Genomic DNA, 7,920 nt, shown 5'->3' on the forward strand with positions numbered 1-7,920 from the left:
CTATGGGTCGCGACCTCTTTGGGGGGTTGAAAGACCCTTTCGTAGGGGTCGCTTAAGACCATCAGAAAACACATATTTCCCATGGTCTTAGGAACTGAGACACTGATCCTCTAGCTGCCTTCAGGCCAGAGGGCCCACATGCAGATACACCCACATACAAGTACCCCGCATGAAGACTGTTACCCATGCTATACCATGCTTCAGACAAAATTTCATTGATTTGAAATTCAAAATAAATATTTCAAAATATATAATTATATATTTTTGTGATTCATCACTATTCTTTAATTAGGTTCAATTTGTAACAACAAAAATACATCCTGCAGATGGAAATTGGACCTCCACTGAAGTACTTACTTAATGCAAGAACATTTGTTCTATTAAATTCGCATTCCATGATGCACACCTTCGTGATACAATCGCTGAAGACAAAGCAGGTATATTATCAAATGGTGAAGAAAACCAATGGTGCCTGACTATCAAAAGATATAGTATCTGGGGTCTTAAAGACTTGAAGGGAAACAAGCAGCCATCTAGCTCAGAAGTAACAAAGCCCACACGGAAGAAGCACACCAGCCTGTGTGACCACGAGGTATTGAAGGGATCAGGTAACAGGCATCAAAGAACAAAAAATCATATCATTGTAAATGAGGGTGAGGGCAGAGTGGAGACCCAAAGCCCTTCTGTAGGCAACTGGACCCCCTTACAGAAGGGTCTTGGGAGGAGATGAGCCAGTCAGGGTGCAGGGTAGCACCAACGAAACACAACTTTCCTCTAGTTCCTAAATGCTTCCTGCCGAGCCACTGTCATGATCCCAATTCTACCTTACAAATCTGGCTAGACCAGAGGATGTAAACTGGTACAGATAGGAACTGGAAACACAGGGAATCCAGGGCAGATGATCCTGTCAGCACCAGTGGTGAGAGTGGCGATACTGGGAGGGTGGAGGAAGGGTGGGGTAGAAAGGGGGATCCGATTACAAGTATCTACATATAACCTCCTCCCTGGGGGATGAACAACAGAAAAGTGGGTGAAGGGAGATGTCGGACAGTGTACGATATGACAAAATAATTTATAAATTATCAAGGGTTCATGAGGGACAGGGGAGCATGGAGGGAGGGGGAAAATGAGCTGATATTAAGGGCTCGAGTAGAAAGCAAATGTTTTTAGAATGATGATGGCAACAAATGTACAAATGTGCTTGACACAATGGATGTATGTATGGATTGTGATAAGAGTTGTACAAACCCCCAATAAAATGATTTTTAAAAAAGAAAATATATCCTGCATATCATAACAGTAACAAAATTACAGTTATAAAGTAGCAATGAAAATAATTTTATGGTTGGGGGTCACCACAACATGAGGAACCGCATTAACGGGTCATGGCATTAGGAAGGTTGAGAACCACTGGTTTAGCGTGAACAAAAAAACTCTAAATCTCCAGGTAAGTGTGTCTTGTTATTGCAGTTGTTAGTGGTTTAACACAAAACAAAATAAAAAATCCCCTTTTTTCTCCTGCATTTCGGTTGGCAGAATTTCTTCTGAGGAAAACCTTCATAAATTTGTTTTTTTGGTTGTTGTTTGGGTTTTTTTCATCATTTTATTGGGAACTCTTACAGCTGTTACCACCATCCATCCATCCATCCCATCCATCCATCCATCCATCCATCCATTGTGTCAAGCACATTTGTACATTTGTTGTCATCATCATTTTCAAAACTCTTTCTACTTGAGCCCTTGGTATCAGCTCATTTTACTTCCCTCCCCCATGAACCCTTGATAATTTATACATTATTATTTTTTTCATGCCTTACACCAACTAGTTTGTTTTTTTTTTTACAGTGCTTATGAATGCTTACCACCTGTCCCTGACCCTTGGGAATGAAGAGATAAGTCCTCCTTAGTAACTGCCTGGAGGTGGACAAGAAGGGCAGTTGGGGTGGCCTTCCCCTTGGGATACCTAAAGGAGGCCCCCAGAACTAAGGCAGACTCCCAACGATCCAATGACCAGGAAGCTCTGGGGCTCGGGACTTCCACTGGGACTCAGAGAAGAGTGCTTCTAGAAAAACATCATGCCATAGCACAAGTTAGTGACATGTTACATCGTGGACAGCCCAGTGACCAGAATTATTCCTAAAATTCTCCTAAGGTCAATATAGGAATGAAGTTTCTGTCAGCATTACCTGTTAATGAAAATCTGCAGGTGTGCTAGACATTTGAAAAGATCTAACCCCCCTAGAAGTATGTGCTACAGAAGACAACAGTAAACCTGCAGGCTGGGGAGAGGGACCGGCCTGTAACGCCTATACAGAAGCAAACCAAGAAGGATAAAGTGAGAGCGAAGGATGAAGTCCACACTAGCACACCAAGCCCCGAGGACGATGTCCCTGCATGGAGCTGCTAAGGTACAGAGAGGACTGTGGAGCTGACAACAGTCGAGTCATGGCATCCCTTCACTGGAGCACACTGCAACAGAGGACAATGCTGGGGACAGAGCACAGGCAGGGAATGAGTCCTGTCTGAACCCCCACCCCCCACCCCCCCAAGCAGGGCAAAGCAAGAAGGGAACATAACAGATCAGCAATGGGAGCAAAGCCAAGTCATAAAATCCCCGAGGAGTCTCCAAAATAGGAAGGGCAGTTTCCGGAACCCTCCATGACCCATGGGGAGATAATCATAAAGGTCGGTGGACAGACCTGGAGTTATGTATGCATTTTCCTTTTTTCTGCTTGTGTTTTCCTCTTCACATTTTAATCAATCTTTTTTTCCCCCCGTTATTGTTGTTTTGCTTGCCTCTATAAGATAGGCATGGGAAGCAAGTCCGAGGTCAAAGCAACAGGACTGATGGTTCTGAAGACTTGTGGGGAAGGGAGCAGTGAGCAAACAATGCCATAGACGGGAACAGAAGTAACAACGAGGAGGAGCAGGTAGAGATCCTGGTGGTGTTGGAGCAACAGCAATCTAACTGAGAGGAATTACTAAGAGGCAGAAGAAGGGTGAGTGTTGATGGTGGGGCAGGAGGAAGATAAAGGAAAGATCTAGGAAGCAAAGCTATGGGTAGAGGTATAAACATAGGTGTTGACTTATGTAAATATATTCTATATGGTAATACACTGAGGAAGTGGACGGGCTTTGGGCCTCTGCTCAAGTCCTCCCTCACTGCAAGAACACTTTGTTTCAACAACCTGGCATTCTGTGATGCTCACTCTCTTGACAAGATCGCTGAAGACAAAACGGGTGCATAAGCAAATGTGGTGAAGAAACTGATGGTGGCCACCTATATAAAGATATAGGGTCCGGGGTCTTAAAGCCTTAAAGTTAAGCAAGCTGCCATCTAGCAGAGAAGCAACCAGCCCACATGGAAGAAGCACACCAGCTGTTGTGATCAGGTGTTGATGGAATCAGGTAACAGGGCACCAATAGCCCCCAAACAAACAAACAAAAACATTGTTGAGAACAAGGGGAGTTGGAGCAGAGACTCAAAACCCATCTGTAGTTACATAACCTGGTGTCAACTATTAAGAATGAAGGCATGGAGGTTAGCCTGGTCACACTGGGATGACCTCATTTGGAGATGCTAAGGAGATAAATAGCTCATTGGAGGCCAGACCCACATGCATTCTCTGCTTGACATTCTGTGAGACATACCTGCTGACAAGACACATGGAGCCACGCTGATAGCAGCGAGAGCCTTGGAACTGGAGGAGCCACGTGGGGACCCACACCAGTGCTAGGTTGCTTCCATCGCCACCGGATCCACAAGACTTTCCACCCACTGGCCTATGATCTTCCTGCACTTGGTGTCATTGCATGTGCTGTGTGAGTCTGAAGAGGAATTTGTAGACTGGTATCAGACATATCGGTTAATATCGGACTTATGGACTTGATCTGGATTGGGTTGAGATGTTTTCTTAATATGCAATTACTCTTTGATGTAAAGTTCCCTCTTACACACATGAGTATCACTGCATTTGTTTCTCTAGTCTACCCAGTCTAACACATATCTGTAGACAGACAATAGGACATCTCCTCAAAGAAGGGTCACAAGGAAGGGATGAGTCAACCAGGGTGCAGTATGGCACTGATGAAACACACAGTATTCCTCTGTCTCTTTGAGGCTTTCTCATCCCCCACTATCATGACCCTAGCCCTGCCTTTCAGTTCTGGTTAGACTGGAGAATGTACATTGGTACAGATAAGAATTCACAACACATAGAATCCAGGTCAGATAAAGCCCTTAGGAACAGAAATGGTAGTAGAGATACCAGAAGGGTAGAGGGAAGGTCGGGACAGGAGGGGAGAAAGAGGCAACCGATCTCAATGATTAAAGCATCCCCACCTCCCTCCAAGGCAGATGACAGCAGAGATGTGGGTGAAAGGAGACAGTGGACAGTATAAGGTCTGAAAATAAGGGGGAATGGGGAGGGAGAGGAAAAATGAGCAGCTGATACCAAGGGCTTAAGTAAAAAGCAAATGTTTTCAGAATGATGATGGCAACAAATCTACAAATGTGCTTGACACAGTGGATGTATGTACGGACTGTGATAAGAGTTGTACGAGCCCCCAATAAAATGATTTTTTAAAATATTAAATAAAATGGTTTGAAAGAAAATAATTTATTATTAATCAGAGGTCATGAGGGTGGGGAAGGGGGGCGGGGAAGAGGAGCTGATACCAACGGCTCAAATAGAAAGTAAATGTTTAGAAAATGATGATGGCAACATATGTACAAATATGCTCTATACAATTGATGTATGGAATGTTATAAGAGCTGTAAGAGCCCCCAATAAAATGATTTAAAAAATAGTAAATAAAAAGAGCTGACATTGTTTTAAAGGTGGGATTTTCATCATTTTCAGATTGCACTAATTTTTTATTTCCACCACTTGTCTGTCAGTGTGCCATACTACGGTGGCTTGTGTGTTGCTGTGAGGCTGAAAACGATGTCCCTGGTATTTCAGACACCAACAGGCTCATCAAAGTGAACAGGCTTTAGCAGAGCTTCGAGACTAAGAAGAGACTATGAAGACAGTATAGGCCGTCCATTACCCACTGAACATCTTAGAGATACCATTGAAGCAGATACAGAAACCCCCACAGATCACAGCAGAGCACTGTTGAGATCGTACCAGAAGATGAACCCTTACGTTGGAAGGCACTCAACATATGATGAGGAAGAGCTGTCTTCTCAAAGAAGAGTTGATCATAATGCCGCGGATAGTGTGAAGCCTTCGAGACCTTCATTTGCTGATGGGAGAAGACTCAAAACGAGACCAAACAGTGGCAAACATCCATTAATTACAGGAATTTGGAATGTGAGAAATAGAAATCTAGGAAAATTGGAAGTAATGAAAAATTTAATGGAACTCACAAGATCAGTATTCTAGGCATTAGTGCAGTAGTTTTCAACCTTCCTCTTGCTGCGACCCCTTAATGCAGTTCCTCATGTGGTGGGGACCCCCAACCATAAAATTATTTTCTTTGCTACTTCATCACTGCCATTTTGCTACTGTTTTGAATCAGGTGACCCTGTGAAAGGGTTGTTTGACCCCCAGAAGGGTCACGACCCACAGGTTGAGAACCGATGCATTAGTGACTTGAAATGGACTGGTATTGGCAATTTTGAATCAGAAAATCATATGGTTTACTAAGCCACAAATGGAAGATTCAAGAGGAATGGCATGTCATTCGTTATCAAAAGGGACATTTCAAGTTGATCTTGAAATAGAATGCTCTCTGTGAGGGGAGAATATCTATCCTCACACAAAGAAATCCCATCAATACAACTGTTATTGAAAATTCATACACTAACCACAAAAGCTAGTGGTGAAGAAATTGAAGAATTTCTTCAGTCTGAAACCAAACTTGCAAGTATGATGCATTGATAATGATTGGCAATTGGAATGCAAAAGTTAGAAACAAAGAGAAGTAGCCGTCATTGGAAAACACGGCCTTGGAAAGCTGGAGATCCCATGATAGAATTTTGAAAAATCAACAACTTCTTCATGGCAAATATCTTTTTTCAGTGATACCAATGGTGGCTATACATATAGACTTCTCCAGATGAATATACATGGAAACCTCATTGACTACATTTGTGGGAAGAGACAATAGAGAAACTATATCAGTAGCAGCTAAAACCAAGCCAGGGGCTGGCTGTGGAACAGACCAATTGCTCAAATGTACATTCAGGTTGAAGCTGAAGAAAACTAAAAGAAGTCTACCAGGGCCAAAATACCACCTTGAATATCACCCACCTGAATTTCAAGAACAGATTCGACACATTGAACATGAATGACAGAAAACTTGATGATCCCTGGGAAGTCATCGAGAATATCATACATGAAGAGAGCAAAAAAGTCATTAAACTGACAGAAAAGAACAGCATAGATGTCAGAAGAGACTCTGAAACTTGTTCCCAATTGTAGAGTAGGTAAGGGAAGTGGAAGAAATGATGAAATCTAAGAGCTGAACAGAGAATTTCAGAGAGCAGCTCACGAAGACAAAGTCAAATGTTATAATGAAATGCACAAAGACCTAGAGTTAGAAAATAAATAACGAAGAACACGATCAGGTTTTCAACTGAAAAAAATGAATAGAAAAATTCAAGCCTCAAGTTGAAATATTGAAAGATTTTATGGGCAAAGATTGAATAATGGGGGAAGTATCAAAAGAAGGTGGAAAGAACACACCGAGTCACTGGACCCCAAAGAAGTGGTTGACATTAAACCATCTCAATAGGTAGCACATGAGCAAAATCCAATGGAAGAAGAAGTTCAAGCTGCACTGAAGGCATCAGCCAAAACAAGGCTCCACGAATCGGTGGAACACCAATGGAGATGTTTCAACAAGCTGATGAAGCACTGGAAGCACTCACTCGTCTATGCCAGGATTTTGGAAGACAGTCACTTGGCAAATTGACTGGAACAGAGCCATAGTTGTACCCACTTCAAAGAAAGGTGACCCCACCGAATGTTCCGATTGTAGAAAATTATCATTACTATCACATAAAAGGAAATTTTGCTGAAGATCATCCAACAACGGTTGCAGCAGTACATTGATAGGGAACTCCCAGAAGTTCAGGCCTGATTCACAAGAGGACGTGGACCAAGGGATATCACTGTTGATGTCAGATGCTTCTTGGCTGAAAGCAGAGAACACCGGGCTTTATTGACTGTGCAAACACACTCTACTGTGTGGGGCATAGCAAACTATGGATAGCCTTAAGGAGAATAGGAATTCTGCAACATTCCTTCTGCTCCTGTAGCACTTATACTTGAATCAAGAGGCCCTGGTGTGAGCAGAACAAGGGACTACTGCATGGCTTAAAATCAGAAAAGGTGTGTGTAAGGCTTTTACTCTTTAAAAAAATCATTTTATTGGGGGCTCTTACTACACTTATCACAATCCACACATACAACAATTGTATAAAGCACATTTGTACATTTGTTACCCTCATCCTTCTCAAAACATTTGATCTCCACTTAAGCCCCTGGCATCAACTCCTCATTTTTCCCCTCCCTCCCCGCTCCCCCCCATTCTCATGAACCCTTGATAAATTATAATTTAATTTATAATTTATAAATTATCATTTTGTCATATCTTACACTGTCCGACGTCTCCCTTCACCCACTTTTCTGTTGTCTATCCCCCAGGGAGGAGGTTACATGTAGATCCTTGTAATCAGTTTCCCCTTTCTACCCCACCCTCCCTCCACCCTTCTGGTATTGCCACTCTCACCACTGGTGCTGATGGGATCATCTGTACTGGATTCCCTGTGTTTCCAGTTCCTATCTGTACCAGTATACATCCTCTGGTCTAGCCGGATTTATAAGGTAGAATTAGGATCATGATAGTGGGGGGAGGGGAAAGGAAGCATTTAGAAACTAGAGGAAAGTTGTATGTTTAATCATTGCT

The sequence above is a fragment of the Tenrec ecaudatus genome, chromosome 9, assembly GCF_050624435.1.
Source record: "Tenrec ecaudatus isolate mTenEca1 chromosome 9, mTenEca1.hap1, whole genome shotgun sequence".
Lineage (NCBI taxonomy): Eukaryota > Metazoa > Chordata > Mammalia > Afrosoricida > Tenrecidae > Tenrec > Tenrec ecaudatus.